The sequence below is a fragment of the Schistocerca nitens genome, chromosome 1, assembly GCF_023898315.1.
Source record: "Schistocerca nitens isolate TAMUIC-IGC-003100 chromosome 1, iqSchNite1.1, whole genome shotgun sequence".
NCBI lineage: Eukaryota > Metazoa > Arthropoda > Insecta > Orthoptera > Acrididae > Schistocerca > Schistocerca nitens.
Window position 1 is genome coordinate 942,485,799 of NC_064614.1, and position 25,740 is coordinate 942,511,538.

Genomic DNA, 25,740 nt, shown 5'->3' on the forward strand with positions numbered 1-25,740 from the left:
CACGAGACAACTATTTACCCAGTCATTCATGTACTGCAGATCCTGTCATGAAGGAGTATCTTTAAGGATATGGTATGAGTCAATACATACATTAACCGAGAGAAATAGCCTTTTGAATTTAATTCTATAAGCTCTGTTAACAATTAACTGTCCATAAATTGCTGTATTTGAATTATGCTCCCATAAAATATAAATTAACATAGTTAAATTAGAATAAGCAGCCAGCTTTACAAAGAAATTCCCCTGTAATACACACAGCTGATGTTATCTACTACTGCTTTTTGAAAATGACTGCACACTGACAACAGTCAAAGAATGTGAGTGATTTAGATACTGTAGGATCAGAATATATGTACTATGACAGTGCTATAAGGGGCAGTCAAATGAAAATGAGATGGATGGAAAAAAAGTAACCTGTTATTTCAAAAGTAATCACCATAATTGTTAGTACATTTGTCCTGCAGTGAGACTAGATAGCCAGTGCCTTCATGGACAAATGTTTTGAGTTTCCTGTGGAACCATGACAGGCATGCATCTCTTTGTCCCAAGCAATGTGAGTGGAATGGCTGTCTGACTTCAGAGGTCCAAACAAATAGAAATCAATTGAGAAGAGATTGGGACTGTATGGAAGATGGGTAAGGGCTTCCCAATGAAACTTCTGTAACGATCTCTCCTCATGCAATCCCTTTTTTTTTTTTTTTTTTTTTTTTTTTTGAGCCCTGAAGAAAGATATTCATGGCCATCAAGCTATTGACCATTGTCTCATAAGCTAAAAATCGTGAAGCTTGTGTTTTCTATCCTCTGCAACTTTGATTATACAGAGGACACAGGGACACTTTTCACCTAAGCTACATTTTGAACTGAGACAGTATAATTGTCTAATGATGTCTTAGTGAGTACTATTTTGTAAACTCTGGCATGACAGAGAAGATGAAGTATGTACCTCATTTTCAGCATTCAACAAAACTTGCAAAACTGCACTCAAGGCATTACTTCAGTGTTACTAGCATGCTTTTGCAGAGTTTCATACCTGTCATAGCAACTTTCTGCCACAAACTGATGACAGTACTGTAATATATCTAATTAAAGACACAGTAGCAAATACTTTCAATGTATACACCATTCAATCTCAGCAAGATTCCCTCTGCGTAATATGTAAATGCAGTCAGTACTGTGATTTTGAGGTATGTTCATCCATGTCTCTTCATACTTCTGAAAATCATCCTTTTTTTTTTAAATTCAGAGTGCAACATTGATGAAACAGAGTGATCAATAGAAGAGAGCATAACAAGATGTTTTCAGTACTAGCAGAAGGCAATGGTGTAGCAAAAAGCTGCTTGTAATAGGTAATCTTTATTTGTGACAGACTGTTTTGAATTCATCACCATTTTCAAGTATGTCTAGATTGATCTGTCATCCATATTACATAAATGGTGGACTGTCTTATAATTGTCACAATTTTAATAAGATGGTAAATGATGTCAATATGTTGAAAATGAAATGTTAATTACGATATGACAGTAGTTTGGCAGTTCCACTGTTATGACACAACAGCATAAGAGTGGAACTGTCAAACTACCATCACATTGTAATTAACTTTTCATTTTCAACATATTGACAACATTTACAATCTTATTAAAACAGTGACAGTTATAAGACAGTCCACTAATGATGTAATATTGACATCACATCTATCTAGACATACTTGAAAATGGTTATGAAGTCAAAACAGTCTGTCATAAATAAAGAGTATTTATTATAAGCAGCTATTTGGTGCATCTACTCAAATTATCATGTCTTTATCAGACATATATTATCCTGCTGGCACTAAAGAAAAATTCACCATTCACTTATTTCTGTAACTATTGTAGCATCATATTAATCTGCCATATAGGACAATCTGAATTTGCAGTAACTTGCAGATATTGTTACCAAATCATGGTGTATCATCTCCATCCCTCACAACTCCAGTAACATACTTAGCAAATAACCCAAGCTGAGATCCAAAGGGGGTGAGGGTGGGGGGTGGGGGCGGTGAAAGAAATGAGAATTATAGAAGTGGAAATGGCAAGAAGGTACACTTGACACAGGAGAATTTGCAGCACCAGTGAGCACCTGTCTATGTGGATGGGTTTCGGCCTGAGCAGTAACATTTCAGCCAGGTAAAGGCACATATGGACATGTTGAATGTACCTGTTGTTACCAACAATCTAATGTGGTCTACAAGTATGTGGGTAGGACTGAAAAACCACAGGAACTTAAGCAAGGCAAGACAGAAAGGGAAAGAACCAAAAAAAAAAAAAAAGAAGAAGAAGAAGAAGGAAAGACAATGGGAAGACTGCCTTCCTGTACATGGGTGAACTCTAACAGAGTCAGCAAGCACCTTACACTCTCACATAGCCATAAGCTGCAGACCTGTGTTTGTAATCATAGTGCCAAGTGAAACACAGATAATGGCAAGCACACACTTTAATACTTTAATTTTATACTGTCTAACATATGGCCTTGTCAAAGTTGGGGGGGGGGGGGGGGAGACTATTATTATTAGGGCTCCGAAATTGATTTATGATGAATGTAGTTCTTAAATTTTTGGCAAAATGTTTTCAAATACTGTATTTCTATAAATTGAAATTTTTTTGAATTTTATAGTAAGCACTTATTTTAAAAATTTTATTATTATTGTTATTATTTCTTTCGTTTCTCAGACGTTATTATTATTATTTCTTTCTGGTCAAAAATGGAAAGTGATGCAGACCTTGATCAAGCGTGACTTCCTTTTAACTGTACGGTATATGTTATATTGCATTTAGGAACTTTCGGGTAATTGAACATGTATCAATAATTACGGATTTCTGTAGTTGTATATATAAGTTTGGATGTAGCTGTATTGCATTAATGTACTGGTGGATATTGTGTGGTATGACTCCTGTAGTTGATAGTATAATTGGTACAATGTCAACTTTATCCTGATGCCACATCTCCTTGACTTCCTCAGCCTGTTGGATGTATTTTTCAATTTTTCTCCTGTTTTCTTTTGTATATTCGTTGTATTGGGTATGGATATTTCGATTAGTTGTGTTAATTTCTTCTTTTTATTGGTGAGTATGATGTCAGGTTTGTTATGTGGTGTTGTTTTATCTTTTATAATGGTTCTGTTCCAGTATAATTTGTATTCATCACTCTCCAGTACATTTTGTGGTGCATACTTGTATGTGGGAACGTGTTGTTTTATAAGTTTATGTTGTAAGGCAAGCTGTTGATGTATTATTTTTGCTACATTGTCATGTCTTCTGGGGTATTCTGTTTTTGCTAGTATTGTACATCCGCTTGTGATGTGATCTACTGTTTCTATTTGTTGTTTGCAAAGTCTGCATTTATCTGTTGTGGTATTGGGATCTCTAATAATATGCTTGCTGTAATATCTGGTGTTTATTGTTTGATCCTGTATTGCAATCATGAATCCTTTGGTCTCACTGTATATATTGCCTTTTCTTAGCCATATGTTGGATGCGTCTTGACCGATGTGTGGCTGTGTTAAGATGATACGGGTGCTTGCCATGTAGTGTTTTCTTTTTCCAATTTACTTTCTTCATATCTGTTGATGTTATGTGATCTAAAGGGTTGCAGAAGTGGTTATGAAATTGCAGTGGTGTAGCCGATGTATTTATATGAGTGATTGCTTTGTGTATTTTGCTAGTTTCTGCTCGTTCTAGAAAGAATTTTCTTAAATTCTCTACCTGTCCATAATTTAGGTTTTTTATGTCGATAAATCCCCTTCCTCCTTCCTTTCTGCTTAATGTGAATCTTTCTGTTGCTGAATGTATGTGATGTATTCTATATTTGTGGCATTGTGATGGTGTAAGTGTATTGAGTGCTTCTAGGTCTATGTTACTCCATTTCACTACTCCAAATGAGTAGGTCAATATTGGTATAGCATAAGTATTTATATCTTTTGTCTTGTTTCTTGCTGTCAGTTCTGTTTTCAGTATTTTTGTTAGCCTTTGTCTATATTTTTGTTTTAGTTCTTCTTTAATATTTGTATTATCTATTCCTATTTTTTGTCTGTATCCTAGATATTTATAGGCATCTGTTTTTTTCCATCACTTCTATGCAGTCGCTGTGGTTATCCAATATGTAATCTTCTTGTTTAGTGTGTTTTCCCTTGACAATGCTATTTTTCTTACGTTTGTCTGTTCCAAAAGCCATATTTATATCATTGCTGAATACTTCTGTTATCTTTAGTAATTGGTTGAGTTGTTGATTTGTTGCTGCCAGTAGTTTTAGATCATCCATGTATAGCAAATGTGTGATTTTGTGTGGGTATGTTCCAGTAATATTTTATCCATAATTTGTATTATTTAGCGTGTTGGATAGTGGGTTCAGAGCAAGGCAGAACCAGAAAGGAGTTAATGAGTCTCCTTGGTATATTCCACACTTAATCTGTATTGGCTGTGATGTGATATTATTTGAATTTGTTCGGATATTAAGTGCGGTTTTCCACTTTTTCATTACTATGTTTAGGAACTGTATCAATTTAGGATCTACTTTGTATATTTCCAATATTTGTAGTAACCATGAGTGGGGTACACTATCAAAAGCTTTTTGGTAATCAATGTATGCGTAGTGTAGCGACCTTTGTTTAGTTTTAGCTTGATATGTCTCTTCTGCATCTATTATCAGTTGCTCTTTACATCCTTGTGCTCCTTTGCAACAGCCTTTTTGTTCTTCATTTATAATTTTGTTCTGTGTTGTATGTGTCATCAATTTCTGTGTAATGACTGAAGTTAATATTTTGTAGATTGTTGGTAGGTATGTTATGGGGCGATATTTAGCTGGGTTTGCTGTGTCTGCTTGATCTTTAGGTTTCAGATAAGTTATTCCATGTGTAAGTGTATCAGGCAATGTGTATGGGTCTGCAATGTAACTGTTAAATAATTTATTAATAGAGGGAAACATTCCACGTGGGAAAAATATATCTAAAAACAAAGATGATGTGACTTACCAAACGAAAGCGCTGGCACGTCGATAGACACACAAACAAACACAAACATACACACAAAATTCAAGCTTTCACAACAAACTGTTGCCTCATCAGGAAAGAGGGAAGGAGAGGGAACGACGAAAGGATGTGGGTTTTAAGGGACAGGGTAAGGAGTCATTCCAATCCCGGGAGTGGAAAGACTTACCTTAGGGGGAAAAAGGACGGGTATACACTCGCACACACACACATATCCATCCACACATATAGAGACTCAAGCAGACATTGTCTTTAAATATGTCTGCTTGTGTCTGTATATCTGTGTGTGTGTGGGGGGGGGGGAGGGGGGGTAAGTCTTTCCACTCACTGGAATGACTCCTTACCCTCTCCCTTAAAACCCACATCCTTTCGTCTTTCCCTCTCCTTCCCTCTTTCCCGATGAGGCAACAGTTTGTTGCGAAAGCTTGAATTTTGTGTGTATGTTTGTGTTTGTTTGTGTGTCTATCGACGTGCCAGCGCTTTCGTTTGGTAAGTCACATCATCTTTGTTTTTAGATATGTTAAATAATTTAGTTAGATGTGAATGTGTTGAGATGAACTTCTTTAGCCAGAAATTTGCTATTTTATCTTTTCCAGGGGCTTTCCAATTGTGAGTAGAATTAATTGCTTGGGTGACTTCATGTTGCAAAATTATCACTTCAGGCATTTGTGGTATCATCTTGTATGTGTCTGTTTCTGCTTGTATCCACCATGCATGCCTGTTATGTTGTACCGGGTTTGACCATATGTTGCTCCAGAAGTGTTCCATGTCTGTTATGTTTGGTGGATTGTCTATTTTAATGTGTGTGTTATCTATTGTCTGGTAAAATTTCTTTTGGTTTGTGTTGAATGTTTGGTTTTGTTTCCTTCTATGTTCACTATTTTGTATCTCCTAAGTCGTTTGGCCAATGCTTGTAATTTCGGCTTCTTTTCATCTAATTGCTCTATCGCTTCTTGTTGTGAGATTTTACCTAACCTTTTTCGTTTTTTTCTGACATTTCATTTCTTATAAATTGTGTTAGCTGTCCGATGTATTTTCTAAGTTTTTCTATTCTGATCTGTAGCCTGTGTTGCCATGCTGGTTTTGTGGGTTTCTTCTGTGTGTTGGTTGGTTCTGATCTCTGTCTAGTGTGTATATTTAGTGTAGTGAGTGCTCCTATATAAACCAGTAGTTGTAACTCTTCCATAGTTGTGTTTTCATTTATTTTGTTGTGTATGATTGTGTTGATAGTTTTTATTGTTGTTTCGACTTGTGGGTTATTTGGCGGTCTATGCAAGAATGGTCTAATGTCTGTATTTGTGTCTTTGTATTCTATATATGTCAGCTGAAATTTTTCTTCTATATCTAACATGTTTGTCACTTCGTGTTCTATTTGTTCTTGTTCTGGTGGCTGTCTTAATATTTCGTTTTCCTCTGATGGTTTAATTGATGCGTGTTGTACTTCGTTTGTTTGCTCTGGGATGTTTGAGTCCATTATTGCATTTTCCTCTTCTTCTGATTGCACATTATTTTGTTCTAGTATTTGTTGTACTTGTTGTTTGATATTTTCTAATTCTGACTGGGGTATCCTGTTATTTTTGATTATTACACGGATCTGATCAGCTAGTCGTTCTGTTAAAAATTTTAATTCTGGGTATCTGGTAATAAATGTTGTGTATACTTGTGATCTGTATCCAGTTGTGTTGGTTCCTAGGTTTGTTGCTTGGTAATAACAGAACATGAGGTGTCGATTAACTTCATCTGACCATCTAATCCTCTGTCTTTGTTTTCCTTCTAGGGTGGTTGCAGGAGGCATATCCTGGAAAACACCTCCATTTGGATTTAAATCATTTTCCAGTTGGCTAGCAGTGTCGTTACCATTGTGGGCGGGCATAGGGTTCAAGCGTCGTCCCCGACCATGACGGTGCTTGTCCGAGGCTTCTTTAGTTCAACTAATCACACTAAAAGGGGGGTTAGCCCTATTAGTGGTCTGTTCTTTTCGTCGCCTTTTACGACTGGCAGAACATACCGGAGGCCTATTCTTTTCCCGGGCCTCCACGGGGTTTATCACTATTATTTCTTTCTTTTCTCAGACGTTACGTCTGGTCAAAAATGGAAAGTGACGCGGACCTTGATCAAGCGTGACTTCCTTTTAACTGTACGGTATATGTTATATTGCATTTAGGAACTTTCGGGTAATTGAACATGTATCAATAATTACGGATTTCTGTAGTTGTATATATAAGTTTGGATGTAGCTGTATTGCATTGATGTACTGGTGGATACTATTATTATTATTATTATTATTATTATTATTATTATTATTATGTTTTTGTTACTATTAAAATCTATGGCACTCTGCAAGTGTGAAAATGAGAATGCCTGCATGTTATATTTGTGGGTGGATGGGTGGGAGGATGGGGGAGGGGAGGAGACAGTAAGAAACTGACCACCCAACTCTCAGAGCTGAATCCTGGTGCCATGCCTTAAATAGCCTAAAACAGTCTAAATTAGTTCCAGAAGAATAAAATAAATACATTTTTAAATTTCTATACTGCTTATTTTACCAGCACTATAATGATATCCTCGTAAGTAAAGAAGAAGTATATAAACTGCTAGTATATAAGTATATATAGAGAAGTATATAAATTGCTAAACAATAAAGTTTTGCACCAGCACCACTTGCAATATATATATATATATATATATATATATATATATATATATATATATATATATATATATATATATATATATATATATATATATATATATATATATATAACAGAGGGAAACATTCCACGTGGAAAAAATATATCTAAAAAGAAAGATGATGAGACTTACCAAACAAAAGCGCTGGCAGGTCGATGGACACACAAAAAAACACAAATATACACACAAAATTCAAGCTTTCGCAACCAACTGTTGCCTCATCAGGAAAGAGGGGAAGGAGAGGGAAAGACGAAAGGATGTGGGTTTTAAGGGAGAGGATAAGGAGTCATTCCAATCCCGGGAGCGGAAAGACTTACCTTAGGGGGAAAAAAGGACAGGTATACACTCGCACACACACACATATCCATGGATGGATATGTGTGTGTGTGCGCGAGTGTATACCTGTCCTTTTTTCCCCCTAAGGTAAGTCTTTCCGCTCCCGGGATTGGAATGACTCCTTATCCTCTCCCTTAAAACCCACATCCTTTCGTCTTTCCCTCTCCTTCCCCTCTTTCCTGATGAGGCAACAGTTGGTTGCGAAAGCTTGAATTTTGTGTGTATATTTGTGTTTTTTTGTGTGTCCATCGACCTGCCAGCGCTTTTGTTTGGTAAGTCTCATCATCTTTCTTTTTAGATATATATATATATATATATATATATATATATATATATATATATATATATATATATATGTGTGTGTGTGTGTGTGTGTGTGTGTCTAGATACAAGGGGTGCAGGTAATGAAAGACTAAGCTTTATGAAACTGAAAAAATGTATCTTACCATGAAATAAAAGCCAAACAATAACAAAAAGAAAGGCAATCTGTGCAAAAGAGCACAGCTTTGCACATATGAGAGGCATTCAATAAGTAATGCAATACTTTCTTTTTCAGCCAATTTTGGTTAAAAAATGTGGACTTTTTTGTAGGACATCATGGAATATTCCCACTTCAGCCATTATAGTTTCATGAAGCTCCAATTGGTGGTGGAACTTTACATAGCTTCCAGAATGGTGACTGTAACACAGCTGCCTGCCAAGGAGAGGGCTGTAATTGAGTCTCTTTCGGTGGAAAACCAGAACATCTACAGAATGTCTATGGAGAATGAGCAGTGAACAAAAGCACAGTAAGTTATTGGGCAAGGCATCTGTCATCATCAAAACAAGATCACACAAACCTATCTGACCTCCTGTGTGTCAGCCAGCCATATACATGCAATCCTAGAATATGTGACACTCTCATTCAAAGTAATCAGTGGATCACAATCAAACACCTTGCTGCTCAACTGGACGTCTCTGTTGGTAGTGCCGACACACTCATTCACTGGTTGGGGTATTCAAAGGTGAATTCCTTCCACTTGACAGATGACCATAAAGAGCAGCAAAGGACCATCTTTGTGGAATTGCTTTCATGTTATGTGGCTGATCGTGGCAATTTTTTTATTGATCATCATCACAGTTGATGAAACACTGGTTCATCATTTTGAACTGGAAACAAAATGACAATCCATAAAGTGGCACTACACCATCTTTCCTCTGAAGAAAAAGTTCAAACCTGCACCCTTACCTGGTGAAGGACTCTGAAGGGACTAGTCTGTTTGATGTCCTCTCACATGATGCAACGATCAACTCTGAAGTATGAGAGTGGTTTGAAAAGTTCTCAGAATCAATACTAGAGGTCAGTGCCAGGGCAACAAGTTGTTCACGTGATATTCATTGGACTGTTGCCTGTAAACAAGTGCCATGTCAGTGCTCTTGGAAGACAGTTGTGGTGGTGACATGGCTCTGTTGTTTTTTCTGTGTACTGATTTGCAAAGATGGAAAAAAAAAAAAAAAAATCAAGATTCAAGTAGTGATTAATTACTTCGTAAAGAAAGGTATGAAAGCAAAGATCATTATGCCGATTTCCAGAATACACGGGGGAGGGGGACTCCGCTCCTTCATATTCAACTGTTGCCAAGTAGACAAATGAATTTAAATTTTGTCAGGAGTGCTTAGATGACGATCCAAGGAGTGGTCTGCTAAGGTTTGTCACTACTCCAGAAATCATTATCATTGCAAAAGTGTATAAAATGGTTATGGAGGATTGCTGACTGAAAGTGTGTGAAATTGCTCACGCTTGCCACATGTCCTCTGAAAGGGTATATCACATTCAAACCGAAGAATTAGAAATAAAAAATTATCTGCAAGATGAGTGCCGCAACTCTTGACACTGGATCAAAAATGCATGAGAATGGACATATCGGAACAATGATTGGTCCATTTTAGGGGAAACGAACCAGATTTTCTACACCGGTTTGTAATCATAGCTGAAACTTGGGTGGACTACTATACCCAGAGATGAAACAACAGTCAGAGCAGTGGAAACGTCCTGATTCTCCACCACGAAAGAAAGCAGAGACAATTCCTTTGGCAGGAAAGGTCATGGCACTAGTGTTCTGGGATGCGAAGGGAATTCTGTTTGGAGATTATCTGCGCAAATAATTACTGGAGAATACTTTGCTAACCTCTTGAAAAAATTGCAACAAAAGATACGCGAAAAAAGGCCAGGTTCAGCTAGGAAGAAAGTCATTTTCCATCAAGACAATGCGCCCCTGCACAAATGTACCTTCACCATAGGAAAATTACACAAACTAAGGTATGAACTGTTTGAAACTTTCCGGGCGTACTGATTGTTCCATAAAAACACGGGAGAACTGCCGTAAGTCAGTAACATCTTGCCCCGATATTTTGGCACAAAGTCTTTTGGCCATCTTCAGGTGAGTACAGCTGTAGAAGTACTGGCGAATATGCGCTGAGCTCTGCTATTTAAAGCCAAAGGGGGCTGCATTGCGCATGCGCTGCGTGTGTACTGTTTAGCGTGCGCGTTCACAACTCCGTGTGCTGCGCCCTCCGCGGTGAAAACTTGGTTTTTCGACATCAGATCGATCTTCATCTTTATACCGATAACTACGTTGACTACGAAGTTTCTCTACAACAGGGTTCCAAGCGGAATTTAACTGGTAACCGCTATCTCGATTGATAAGAGTCTCGCTGTCTGGCAATTTTATTTCTATGGATTCATTTATAATTAAAGTCCAGAAATTTGATGTTTGAGACACAATTTTTGTATCATTGTAATTCATAGAGTGGCCAGTAGAAATACAATGTTCAGCGATTGCGGACTTGGTGGGTTGGAGAAGGCGAGTATGCCGCTGGTGTTCCACAATACGTTCCTGCACCATTCTTGTTGTCTGCCCTGTATATGACTTGCCGCAATCACACGGAATCTTGTAGACACCTGATTTACGCAGGCCCAGCGGCATACTCGCCTTCTCCAACCCACCAAGTCCGCAATCGCTGAACATTGTATTTCTACTGGCCACTCTATGAATTACAATGATACAAAAATTGTGGCGCAAACATCAAATTTCTGGACTTCAATTATAAATTAATCCATAGAAATAAAATTGCCAGACAGCGAGACTCTTATCAATCGAGATAGCGGTTACCAGATAAATTCCGCTTGGAATCCTGTTGTAGAGAAACTTCGTAGTCAACGTAGTTATCGGTATAAAGATGACGATCGATCTGATATCGAAATACCAAGTTTTCACCGCGGAGGCCGCCAGGCGCAGCGCACGGAGTTGTGAACGTGCACGCTAAACAGCGCATGCGCAATGCAGCTCCCTTTGGCTTTAAATAGCAGAGCTCAGCGCATATTCGCCAGTTCTTCCACAGCTGTACTCACCAGGAGATGGCCAAAAGACTTTGTGCCGAAATATCGTGGCAAGATGTTACTGACTTACGGCAATTCTCGCGTGTTTTTATGGAACAAGGTATGAACTGTTGCCACACATGCCTTATTGACCTGATATGGCTCCGTCAGACTTCCATCTCTTCCCAAAACTGAAAATTTTTCTTGGTGGACGAAGATTCACTTCAAATAAAGAATTGACAGCCAGAGTTAACAACTATTGTGCAGGCCTAGAGGAAACTCATTTTTGAGATGGGATCAAGGCACTGGAACATCGTTGGACCAAGTGCATTAATCTACAAGCTGACTACACTGAAAAAAAAAGTTTCAGCGATGTAAGTACTTCTTTTCTATTCCATTCTGAGAACTTCTCAAACGACCCTTGTATATTGTGCTACTCTCAGGAAATTGAAGAACTGGCTTCAGCATGCTCATTGCCACAAAAATGTGAACAAATGTCTCCTGCTCTATGACAATGCAAGTCTCACACAAGTTTGTGCACCCTGATAGGAAGGCACAAAACTTCACTGGACTGTTCTTCCTCATCCACCCTACAGCCTGGATATTGTATCTTCCGACTGCCATACATTTGGCCCTATGAAGGATGCACTCCATGGGAAGCAGTACATGGATAATGATGGGGAGGTTATTGATGCAGCAAGATGTTGGCTCTGACGTCGACCAGCAAGGTGGTACCATGCTTCCCAGTAAAGTGGCATAAGGATGTTGCATTGAATGAAGATTATATTGAAAAATAGGGTTTATAGCCAAAAGAGTTGGGAATAATATAGTGTATTGGATTCCTGAATAAAACCAACCAGCTTCAAGAAAAAATGTGTTGCATTACTTATTGAACACCACTCGATATGTGAAATGAAAATCTGCAGCTGGGTGACATTCCACACCATTTTTTTCCAGTTTGTAATATCCTTGGATCATTCTTGACATATTGTTGACAAGGTAGTCGATATGATGCTGCCTAACCCTGTTTGCTCCTTACATTATGGCACTCCTACGCTCATGCATTGTATGAGGAGGATTCCTCTGACAGCGCATTATAACCTCCTACTGCTTCCAAGCTTGTTCAGTAATGCTCATGTCTGCAAACACCACAAGCCATTACATTTGGTTGATTCCTCCCTCCTGCTGGAAGGCGTTCAGGAGCTAGCCTTTGTATGCTCTTGTATTATCTTTTTCAAAGACAAACCTATCACCAAATTGTAGATTGCAGGGCTGGATAATAGGTTGGAAGATCACATCTTGCTATTATACAGATCTCAAAATACCCTCATAGGCAACTAGGCGCACTGAAGAGGCATGGGTGAATACAGGTTCCATTCCAAGTGTTTCTTCCATTTCTGGTATTTCCTTGCTCAACTTCTATGTTCAGCTGGGTGCTTAATGGTGGAGGGGTTGTAATGTCATTTATTAATGGGTCCCTAGAGGTAAAATTGATTGTGTAGACATGGTTGCGTAGAATCTGAGTCAATGCAGCTCTCCCATTTGCCTCCAAAGTACATGCGTTCAGTTCTGTTGCAGTCTCCTTGGGGTGACTACAAGCCATAATCTGTAGTTAGTGGTCGTCAGATGATGATGATGATGATGATGATGATGATGATGATATGATGACGATGACTGGACAACCGCTACAAGGCAGACCTGCCATGCTGAGGGTCTCACGACATCAGCTGAATGTTGAATAGTGTACAGACGCCACATTGTTCTACTCGCGACTGGAGACCATGCACGCTCTACAGAAATGCAGATTTACTTCCGCCCTAACACAGAGTATGTAGCGATTTCCTCTGCTGCATATAGTATTGAGGAAGAAGCTTCTGATGAAAAAAATACACAAAGTATGCAAGTCATGAGGGCAGTACAAAACTTTACCCTAGAAGTTTAATGCTTATGATTCCAGTACTTTGTTATCTCTGATAAAGACTCTTGGTGTGGCCTAGAAAAGTTTTGAACAAATACAATAAACATTCCCTCTCCTTTCTAGCGTTTGTCCCGTAGCATGGTGGCCGCTGTTTTTATTATCCGATTTTTTTTTTCCCACTTTGTGGCCGGCTGCCCCTCCAGTCGCCAGTTTAACCTAAGGAAGAGAAGTCATATGCGCCGTCTGTCTGTGAATAGTGTAAACTTTATTCTGCGTGTGTTTCCGTATTTGAACTGTGTCATATTTTCTGAGGCGAAGATTGGGAACCGGCCCAACATTTGCCTAAATGAATGTGGAAAACGCCTAAGAACCACATTCAGGCTGGCCGGTATACCAGACAAACAGTTGTTAATCCGCCGCGCGGATCCGATCCAGGTTGGCTCCCGTCTCAGAAACTAGCGCGCTGCGCTTTAAAAAAGAGCATTAATAACAAGTCATCAATACAACCCTTCATTATTACAAGGAAATATTGCAGCATATCGGAAGTGTTGAAAGAACAGAAAACCGATAGTAATGCGTACGCTTCCAGTAAAGTAGGATCACAGATTGTAGCAAGAGATCCCTGAAGTTAGCGACAGCTATAACTTTCATATCTCCAAGTAACGTTTTGAAAGGAAATAATGTAGAACGGCCGCGATTGCTTAGTAAAGCAATAAAAATTTCTAGAACACAATGCTTTAAAAAGAAACGTTTTTATTGATAGCTGGCACTAGGTATAGGAATGCTGTAATTATCTCGCCTTTGAATCATTTAGATTTGTTTAGGGTGAATTTAGTCTGTGTCTCTGGCTCATTAATACGTGAAAGCTAACAGCACCTAATTAATTTATGAAACGAGGAAAGACACTTCCACTTATCTAATCTGAAATTTGCTTACTACATTGCTTATCCCGCCGTAGACCTGAAATTTGTTTACCTTTGCCCTTATCGTGAGGGTAACCAACATTTTCCTATCAAATCAAGCGCCACCTATTAAGTCAAAAGGGAATATGAGGTAACATTTGCGACTTTCGAAACGGATTCAGTGCTATTCTCTTTTGTATAGCAACCCTTTCCAATCATAGCCCAAAGTGAGAGACTTTCTTTCTACAAAGCTTGTTCAATTTTATTTGTCACCTTTCATATGGTAACAACTGTTAAGTACTTCTCCGAGTAGAAACTGTAGATTTTAAGTCATCAGCTCGCTTACTTTCACGTTTTTATAAATTTAGGATCAAACGAGCACTTAGTGCTGTCGGTAAACGGATTACTGCTTGCCTCTAATTACGCTAGAAAATATAAGCAGTTGTGATGGTAGACTCATTATATTTGTGAACATTTTAAGCTATCCCAACGTAAACATTCTGCTTTTCCGTGAGATCTGCGAATGTGATAACTGCTTACATTTTCAATAGGCCATTTTCATGAAGATGGGACACGGTATCTTGGATAGTTAGCTAACTCCTTGCATAATGTTCGACATGTCCTGTTACAAGGCGAAATCTGTCACATGGTTTGCAGAAATGGTACTTTTAATCTAGGACTTTCTCCATATACAAGAATGACTTATGTGATGATTTTGATGTACCTTTTTCTTTTTTATACAGTACTTCCAACTGAAAACGTGTGATCTTATTTATCATCTTTCTCATTCATTTATTTTTGGCAGTAACCGTTTTTTCGCTTGCTTTTTCTTTCCGTGGTCTTCAGTTCATATTACATTTTCTTGAGTGCGTTTTTGTAACTGATCTACTGAATTTTGTTCCATTTTAGTGATTTTTGCAATGAATACGAATTTCTGTTAGACCATGGTTATGGTAACCAGTGGCTGCGGTTCTTCAAGAGAAAAGAACTTTTTCAATTTTATTTCTGACTGTTCTTATGCGCTGTATATGTGTGTGACTAAAACTGTATTTGTCATTTCCTGGTGGAATCTGTGAGTTCATCTGTAATCTGGAAGTTTTGTTGTGATTTCCTCTTCAGCTAAATTATTTTCTGTTTCCAGTCCCTAAAACATTCCTGAAAACTTCCCTCTACTACTTTTCGGTATTTGTTGTTTGAGAACTGCCACATTGTATGATATTTGACGAGGTATCAAGTCTATTTTATGATGTAGTTTGTCCTCTCTGGTGCTGAGTTTTTATGGTATCTGCTCTAAGTAAATTTTCACAGTCTTTACAATATCATAAATCTTCCTGTATTTGCTTATCGATTTATCCCCGATGGTTTAATGGTTCAAATGGCTCTGAGCACTATGGGACTCGACTTCTGAGGTCATCAGTCCCCTAGAACTTAGAACTACTTAAACCTAACTATCCTAAGGACATCACACACACCCATGCCCGAGGCAGGATTTGAACCTGCGACCGTAGCGGTCGCGCGGTGCCAGATGTAGCGCCTAGAACCGCTCGGCCACCCCGGCCGGTGATGGTTTAATATCTTACACAGTTTGGTGGTTAAATGTTGATTGATGAATACTGATCAGGTCCTTTTTGTGCACTGTCTCTTCTCACACGAATTCTTTCTTTACACATTGTGTTGCTTCTTGTCTGATACTGCGTAGGTTTCTATTTTTTAGTCAACGCGTGTATGTTGCGGTTCAGTACTTTTCACTTACACAAAACATTATCTACGGCAGGATTCATATGAGTCATATGGTGAGTAGCAAATTGTAAATACATTAAGGGAGACGTCTCTGTGTGCTACTCGCCCATTACGTGAAACGGTGCGTAGTACTATCGATTGCCGGCCGCGGTGGTCTAGCGGTTCTGGCGCTGCAGTCCGGAACCGCGGGACTGCTACGGTCGCAGGTTCGAATCCTGCCTCGGGCATGGGTGTGTGTGATGTCCTTAGGTTAGTTAGGTTTAAGTAGTTCTAAGTTCTAGGGGACTTATGACCTAAGATGTTGAGTCCCGTAGTGCTCAGAACCAGCGAGTACTATCGATTTTCATTGAAGTGTCGTACGTCAGGGTGCCATGCCTCGTCATTAATGGCAAACACGCAAGTGACATGCTGACGCAGTAGTATGGATCGCTGTGCTCTCATGACGGTAAACAAGGCTCTGGGGCTGGGTAAACATGTTACACAGCTAGAGAGAGGAACACGTCGATGGCGTTACAAGAGACCGTGTATTATCATACAAGGGTACTGCAACATACAGCCTACTACAACATGAGGCTCCATGTGAGAAAGTGGCAGTTACTTCTTTACCTATTAAATTACGTAATTACATACGCTGTATTCAAATATTCAAGATCCATCTGTTCGTCTGACCGCAGTTAATGGATCTGTCGGTAACAAGGAATCTCGAACGCTATCAGTGCTTCCAGGAAATGTTTCTACTTCGGTCTACTACATTCGGTGGTACAGATACTTTCAGAGGGCTGATGACTGCTTCAAAGATGCTACCAGACTGGTAGCTATACTATCAAACAGAGGAATTCTTGGATTTATCAGCAATTACAGATTTTTATAGGACAACATTGAAGATACTTGTTTGTTGTACGTACCACGTTTCCTGGCAGAAGCAGATACGACACAAATAAATTTTCCTGCGTGAACAATTTCAACTAGCAAACAGCAGTTTATTATTATGATATTGCTACGAAGACTAAAAAAAAATTAAATAAAATTTATTCGCCATCAGTTGCAGTCCGGATCTCAGCTTACGAAGAAGAGAATAGTCGTACTTTTCTTCATAGTGAGGAGTAAAGAAATAATGATACAGTTCACATTTACTGTTTTTTTTGCTAACCAACTGTTGCGTTCCACATCATATTTAGATATTTAATAGTCATTTATGCAACACTAACTCTGCTAACGTTTTCAAACTCATATCGCACCGTCCTTGTTGTATGCAAGCAGCATATCAACGAAGCTCTTTAGGTTGCAGAGATTCAAGGGGCTACCGGAAAATACCAGCTTGCCCTGGGCGCGCTGTACCCTAAACACGTGGTTAGCTACACCAAACAAAACCTGGCGATCATAGAATTTGATAATAAATCCTATCAATAACGGAATGCAGCGCAGCTCCCGTTTATATCCTAACAGATTTGGTACCAACGCTGAAGACGAACAACATAAAGCACTCCAGCGGCCGCTCTACCCGTGACAAAGAATTGCAACTCGAATCATTTACATACCCACCGATTATGCGTACGTGGACAATCTTCTGCGTAGTTAACTTTTTTTTTTTTTTTTTGGTCAGGCAACTTATTCTCACTGAGTGTCTCCACATTTTTGTTTGTTTCCTCTTCAACATGACTTTTGTCCACGGACACCGAGACGGTACATACGCTATATGACTGTGCCCAGTACTGCTTTCCGTTCACAACCACACCATGGAAGACGATGCTCTCGAATTTTCTCGGTAAATGACTTCAATATGACAAAGTAGCTTCAAGGAGCGACTGTCGAGTGGTTTTGGCATTGTTCAACACTCTGCACGATACATAGTGGTAGGACGCACCGCTGTCCAATGTAATTGGGCTTTAATTTGGTGACTTAGGTCCGCCGTGACTTCGTATCATTGCATCTATGCTGCCTTGAGACTGGCCCATGCACAAGAGCGAAGCCACGATCTGAGATACGAGGGGAAAACTCGTATCACTTTCACGACGAATAGCGAACTAGTTTAGAGATAGCGCGACAAAGGGTTCTGCGCATAGCTGCTACTAGTCAAATGGTTCAAATGGCTCTGAGCACTATGGGACTTGACAGCTATGGTCATCAGTTCAAATGGTTGAAATGGCTCTGAGCACTATGGGACTCAACTGCTGTGGTCATCAGTTCCCTAGAACTTAGAACTACTTAAACCTAACTAACCTAAGGACATCACACACATCCATGCCCGAGGCAGGATTCGTACCTGCGACCGCAGCAGTCGCACGGTTCCGGACTGCGCGCCTAGAACCGCGAGACCACCGCGGCCGGCGCTATGGTCATCAGTCCCCTAGAACTTAGAACTACTTAAACCTAACTAACCTAAGGACAGCACACAACACCCAGTCATCACGAGGCAGAGAAAATCCCTGACCCCGCCGGGAATCGAACCCGGGAACCCGGGCGTGCTACTAGTCATTAATCCTTTCATATTCCTCCTCTCTTCAGTATGATACTGAATTAATGTCAGTTTGTGTGTCGGGGCAGTGTTAGAGTTCGGTTTTTGAAGACCATTTTTACGTGGAGGAAGCACTGCCCCTAACTATTTGGCGTTATACTCTTTTTTAAGCAGGTACTGCCCATGACCTAATTGGTCTGTGTCTTGTTGTAGGCTTTACAAATGGTTCAAATGGTTCTAAGCACTATGGGACTTAACATCTGAGGTCATCAGTCCCCTAGAACTTAGAACTACTTAAACCTAACTAACCTAAGGACATCACACACATACATGCCCAAGGCAGGATTCGAACCTGCGACCGTAGCAGCAGCACGGTTCCGGACTGAAGTGCCTAGAACCGCTCGGTCACAGCGGCCGGCGTGGGTTTTACCTGGTTGCGGCAATAATCAGGGTTTTATTAACATACCCCTGGGTCGATTATCATTCTAACCCGCCCCCTCCTAACCCCCCTCCCCTCCCCTCCCCTACCCCACGCTTCCGCCGCCTCCTCGCAATCCTCATCCATACCCATTCTGCAAATTTTGCATGGGAAGACTGATTTATCGGTGAACCTCCGTATGAGCTGTAATTTCGATGATTTTCTTGTCGTGGTCATTTCGTGACACGCCTGTGGAAGGAAGTAATATGGTGCGCGAGTCCTCTCGGAATTTCAGCAGTAAACCTGTCCAGGATGCACGGCGCCTGTCTTGTAGCGTTTGTCGCTGTAATTTGTTATCTCCGTAGTTCTCCCGCGCTTACTAAACGGACCAGTGACGAACGCGCCGCTTTTCAGTAGATCTTTTCTACCTCTGCTATTAATCCAATCTAGTAAAGGTCCCAGGCCGACGAGCAATCCTCCAGAAAATGTCGAATGAGTGTTATGGCGACGTCCAAGAAAAGAATAAACAGCAGAGGTGGCAAATCAAATCCCTAATATACTCCCACCAACAAGGGAAAGTTTGCCAGCAATCGTATTGGAAATGTGGTCAACAAAAAAAGTACGAACCGGCGATGTGCCGAGAAGACGGGCGAGAAAATATCTAGGGAAAGACAGCAAGGGAGCATGATACTCTGAGTCACCCAAGAGCAGTTAATTTCTTACAACAAAGGGAGACAACGGAACGAAAGAACTGAAGGTGAGGATAAAGGGTTCAGTTTAGTGAATTGGACGATGGTGGCTTTCGGCCCTTAAAAAAACGTGTAACTAATAAAGGAGCACAGAGCTGTTCATTAAAATTGCAACACTATGAACACGACGCTAAAAAAACATCAAATTGGCATGGAGTGTGTTTTATGCATTGACACACAAATGAATAGCATTTCAGCGCAACCACACAAAGGGGATAGGAGCCACGCTATCTAAAGAAACGATTAGACGGCAGGTTTCTCTTTCAGAAATCTGATCTAAATGTTGGTTACCTGTGTGATGATTGTGTTAGGCTTCGTGTAAGAAGCAGAAACGTCTATCAGCACGTATCGGAATTCGGCAGTGGCAGTTTGTGGCCTACTGAGACTGCGGTTTATCGTTCTGCAGTATTGCTTCTCATGTTGGTCGGGATCCTACGACTGTGAGTTCTGGAGGGCCATACTCAGCGTCATGAAGATCTTAATTGACCCTCGGCAATGGTACACGAGAAAATGGACATGTTGTTCGATAGGCCGCGCAGGATCGCAGAGTCCATCTCGTATCTTCGGTTAGGAAATGGACTTGTCCGCAGCAAGACAGCTATCGATGCGGACAGTGCGATGATGTCCGGTGCACTGACGACCAGTGTTGCGCCTTCCCTAGACGCGACAGCAGAGGGGCACTCACAGTGGTGTGCCCAATGGCAACACTGGACACAGTAGTTGCACCACCTTTCAGACGAGTCCAGATACGGAGTACAGAATCGAAATGGACATTCCTGCATGTGGAGGCTAAAAGGAAAACGAACGTTGCTAGATTGCATTCGTCAGCGTTACACAATCCGGCATCCGAGTACACAACACTATCATGTCATTTACATCCACATGACAGCTCCACGGTTAACACTAAGTGCATAGCAGAGAGTTAGATTAGATTAGATTAATACAAGTTCCATGGATCATGAATACGATATTTCGTAATGATGTGGAACGAGTCGAATTTTCCAATACAAGACATAATTAGGTTAATTTAACAACATACTTAAGTTAACATAACAACTTTATTTTTTTGTGTTTTTTATTTTTCTTTATTTTTTATTTTTATTTTTATTTAATTTTTTTTCTTAATTTATATCTAAAAATTCCTCAATGGAGTAGAAGGAGTTGTCATTCAGAAATTCTTTTAATTTCTTCTTAAATACTTGTTGGTTATCTGTCAGACTTTTGATACTATTTGGTAAGTGACCAAAGACTTTAGTGCCAGTATAATTAACCCCTTTCTGTGCCAAAGTTAGATTTAATCTTGAATAGTGAAGATCATCCTTTCTCCTAGTATTGTAGTTATGCACACTGCTATTACTTTTGAATTGGGTTTGGTTGTTAATAACAAATTTCATAAGAGAGTATATATACTGAGAAGCTACTGTGAATATCCCTAGATCCTTAAATAAATGTCTGCAGGATGATCTTGGGTGGACTCCAGCTATTATTCTGATTACACGCTTTTGTGCAATAAATACGAGGGCGGTTCAGAAAGTAACCTCCGATTGGTCACAGTGCGGGTTGTGGGGGGAGTAGCGACGCCATCTGTGCGTTCACGCACTCAACAGGTCAGTCGGCATCAAGCCGTGGTCGAGTGAACGTCGTACCTGCGCTAGTTTAGTTTTTGTGGCAGTTTGAAATGTGTGCTGCAATAGAAAACCCCGCCAAATGTGAAGTGCGTGTTGTCATAAGGTTCTTTACAGCCAAAGGATATTCTGCAGCAGCCATTCATCGTGAACTTTGTGCCGTGTACGGACCAAGAGTTATGAGCGAAGGAGTTGTCCGTGAATGGGTACGTTTATTTAAAAGTGGACGAGAAAACGTTCATGATGAAGAGAGGAGTGGTAGACCATCATTGGTGACTGACGAACTCGTTCAGACAGTTGATGCAAAAGTTCGTGAAAATCGACGTTTCTCAATGTCGGAGTTGTCTACTGGTTTTCCACAGATTTCTAAGACTCTCTTGTACGAGATAGTGACAGCAAGATTGGGTTACCGTAAGTTCTGTGCACGATGGGTGCCCAAAATTCTTACCGACCACCACAAAACTCAAAGAATGGCCTCTGCATTAGACTTTCTGTCACGTTATGAGGACGAAGGAGAACCATTGTTAAACAGAATCGTGACCGGTGACGAAACCTGGATTAAGTACGTGAACCCTGAGACAAAAGAACAATCAAAGATGTGGGCACATTCAAATTCGCCTACCAAACCAAGAAAAGCCTCGCAAGATTTTTCTGCCAGAAAACTGATGGCAACGGTGTTTTGGGATGCCAAAGGGGTGTTGTTGGTTGAATTCATGGAACGTGGTACGACCATTAATCAAGACGTGTACTGTGAAACAATAAAAAAGTTACGACGGGCTATACAGAACAAACGCCGTGGTATGCTGACTTCCGGTATCGTTTTTTTGCACGATAACGCCCGTCCTCACTCTGCTCGCAGAACAACGGCCCTTCTTGAGTCCTTCAAGTGGAACGTTATCAACCATCCACCTTACAGCCCAGACCTGGCGCCAAGTGATTATCACCTCTTCATGCATTTGAAGAAATGGCTCGGGTCACAGCGGTTTGATGACGACGAAGAGCTCAAAGATGCGGTCACAGGCTGGCTCCAGGCACAAGCGGGTGATTTTGATGCAGAAGGAATTTCAAAGCTTGTGAAGAGATACGATAAGTGCCTCAATCGCTATGGAGACTATGTAGAAAAATAGTGCAAAGATGTAGTTGTAAGATGTATATATTAAAATATTTTTATTTAACTTGGTGTATTTTTTTAAATCAACCGGAGGTTACTTTCTGAACGGCCCTCGTACTTTATTCCTCAGTGATGAATTACCCCAAAATATGATGCCATATGAAAGCAATGAGTGAAAATAGGCGTAGTAAGCTAATTTACTAAGATGTTTATCACCAAAATTTGCAATGACCCTTATTGCATAAGTAGCTGAACTCAAACGTTTCAGCAGATCATCAATGTGTTTCTTCCAATTTAATCTCTCATCAATGGACACACCTAAAAATTTCGAATATTCTACCTTAGCTATATGCTTCTGATTAAGGTCTATATTTATTAATGGCGTCATACCATTCACTGTACGGAACTGTATGTACTGTGTCTTATCAAAATTCAGTGAGAGTCCGTTTACAAGGAACCACTTAGTAATTTTCTGAAAGACAGTATTGACAATTTCATCAGTTAATTCTTGTTTGTCAGGTGTGATTACTATACTTGTATCATCAGCAAAGAGAACTAACTTTGCCTCTTCATGAATATAGAATGGCAAGTCATTAATATATGATAAGAACAACAAAGGACCCAAGACTGACCCTTGTGGAACCCCATTCTTGATAGTTCCCCAGTTTGAGGAATGAGCTGATCTTTGCATGTTATGAGAACTACTTATTTCAACTTTCTGCACTCTTCCAGTTAGGTACGAATTAAACCATTTGTGCACTGTCCCACTCATGCCACAATACTTGAGCTTGTCTAGCAGAATTTCATGATTTACACAATCAAAAGTTCATCGAACCACCCTCAGACTATTTATATAATGTTGCACTCTCGAACAGAGGTGGGAAAAACCAACACTTAAATCTTTCCATTAGAGCTCTGAGTTCTCTATTTTATGACGATGCTAGTTTCTTCCTATGCAGACCGGCACCAAGAACGTAATCTGGTATTTGGTGGAGAAAGCTGGCGATTGAAATTTCGTGAAGGCATCTCGCCGCAACAAAATATGCCTTTGTTTTAATCATTACCACCCCAACTCGTTTATCGTATCCATGACATTCACTCTACTTCGATAATACAAAACGAGCTGTCCTTCTTTGGACTTTTTCGCGCAGTCCTCCGTCAATCTCATCAGGCAAGCATCCCACACCGCTCAACAATACTGTAGCAAAGAACGGACAAGAGTAGTGTAGGCAGTCTCTTAATTAAACCTGCTGCATCTTTAAAGTGTTCTGTCGCTAAAACACAGTCTTTGGATTGCCTTTCACACAACGTAAGCTATGTGATCGTTCCAGTTTAAGCTTTTCATAATTGTAATTCCTAGGTATTTAGTTGACTGACAGCCTTCAGTTTTGGGTGACTTACCTTGTACCCGAAATTTAACGGATTTCTTTTGGCAACGATGTGGATGACTGCACACTTTTCCTTATTGACAGTAAATTCCCACTTTACGCACCATACAAATATCATGTCCAAGCCATTCTGCGATTGATTTTGGTCTTCTAATGACAGCTTCACCTGCAAACAATCTAAGAGGGCAACTCAGACTGTACCGTGAACCGTTTATATAGATTGGGAACAGCAGAGGGCCTACAACACTTCTTTTGGGAACGCTGGATATTAGTTCTGTTTTACTTGATAACTTTCCGTCCATTACTACGAACTATGACTTTTCTGACAGGAAATTACGAACCCAGTCGTACGACTTAAATGATACACTATAGACACACAGCTTAATTACAAGCCTTCTGTAAATCTAGAAATATGGAATCAGTTTGAGATCCCCTGTCGATATCACTCATTACTTCGTGCGACTGTGTGGCCGAGCGGTTCTAGGCACTTCAGTCTGTAACCTCGCGACCGCTACGGTCGCAGGTTCGAATCCTGCCTCGGGCATGAATGTGTGTGATGTCCTTAGTTAGGTTTAAGTAGTTCTAAGTTCTAGGGGACTGCTGATGACCTCAGATGTTAAGTCCCGTAATGCTCAGAGCCATTTGAACCATTTTGTTGTGCGAATACAGGGCTACTTGTGCTTCACAAGAACGATATTTTTTGAATTCGTGCTGATTATATGTAACAGACTGTTACCTTTGAGGTAATTCATAGTGTTCAAACACACTATATGTTCCAAAATCTTTGCATCATGTAGCCGGTACTCGAGCAACAGCCGCTACATTTTTGATGTGATAGGGCTTGTGGCTGTAGCATATCTTTGTGGTCTCAATTACGTTAGCTTTCAACAAGACAATGCAAGACCACGAGTTGCCTGTGCTGTCCTGACCTATCTCGACATAGGAGGTATTCAGCTGTTGCCCTGACCAGCACTCTCTCCAGGTCTCTCAGCCACTTAAAACTTCTGGTCGTTGCGTTGCCGCTATTCCCCAGCCACTACGATTAATGAATTCTGACTCTGAGTTGAAGCAGCGAGGAATTACGTACCCGTTTTGTCATCCGAGCTCAGATGGACTCTATGTCCAGCCGGATTAAAGCTATGTATTACATTTCGAACCTTGTATATATCCCCAGACAGTTACAGATTTGATCACGTGTTCTTCCTACTAGTACAATGCAATGAGCAACATGTAAAATTTGGTTAATTGCTATCGCTTCTGGTGTTGCACTTTAGGGCAGTGATATACACTACTGACCATTAAAATTGCTACACCAAGAAGAAATGCAGATGATAAACGGGTATTCATTGGACAAATATAATATACTAGAATTGATATGTGATTACATTTTCATGCAGTTTGGGTGCATAGATCCTGAGAAATCAGTACCCAGAACAACCACCTCTGGTCGTAATAACGGCCTTGATTCGCCTGGGCATTGAGTCAAATAGAGCTTGGATGGCGTGTACAGGTACAGATGCCCATGCAGCTTCAACACGATACCACACTTCATCAAGAGTAGTGACTGGTGTATTGCTCGGCCACCATTGACCAGACGTTTTCAGTTGCTGAGAGATCTGGAGAATGTGCTGGCCAGGGCAGGAGTCGAACATCTTCTGTATCCAGAAAGGCCCGTACAGGACCTGCAACATGCGGTCGTGCATTATCCTGCTGAAATGTAGGGTTTCGCAGGGATCGAATGAAGGGTAGAGCCACGGATCGTAACACATCTGATATGTAACGTCCACTGTTCAAAGTGCCGTCAATTCGAACAAGAGGCGACCGAGACGTGTAAACAATGGCACCCCATACCATCACGCCGGGTGATGCGCCAGTATGGCGATGACGAATACACGCTTCCAATGTGCGTTCACCGCGATGTCGCCAAACACGGATGCGACTATCATGATGCTGTAAACAGAACCTCGATTCATCCGAAAAAATGACGTTTTCCCATTCGTGCACCCGGGTTCGTCGTTGAGTACACCATCGC

The 25,740-nt window shown here is 40.4% G+C and overlaps 1 protein-coding gene across 1 annotated transcript in view; it reads right to left on the reverse strand.

Moving 5' to 3' along the window:
• Positions 1 to 25,740, reverse strand: part of LOC126194042 (hexokinase-1-like) — a 293,879-nt gene that overhangs the window by 34,384 nt on the left and 233,755 nt on the right. The window lies entirely within an intron of this gene.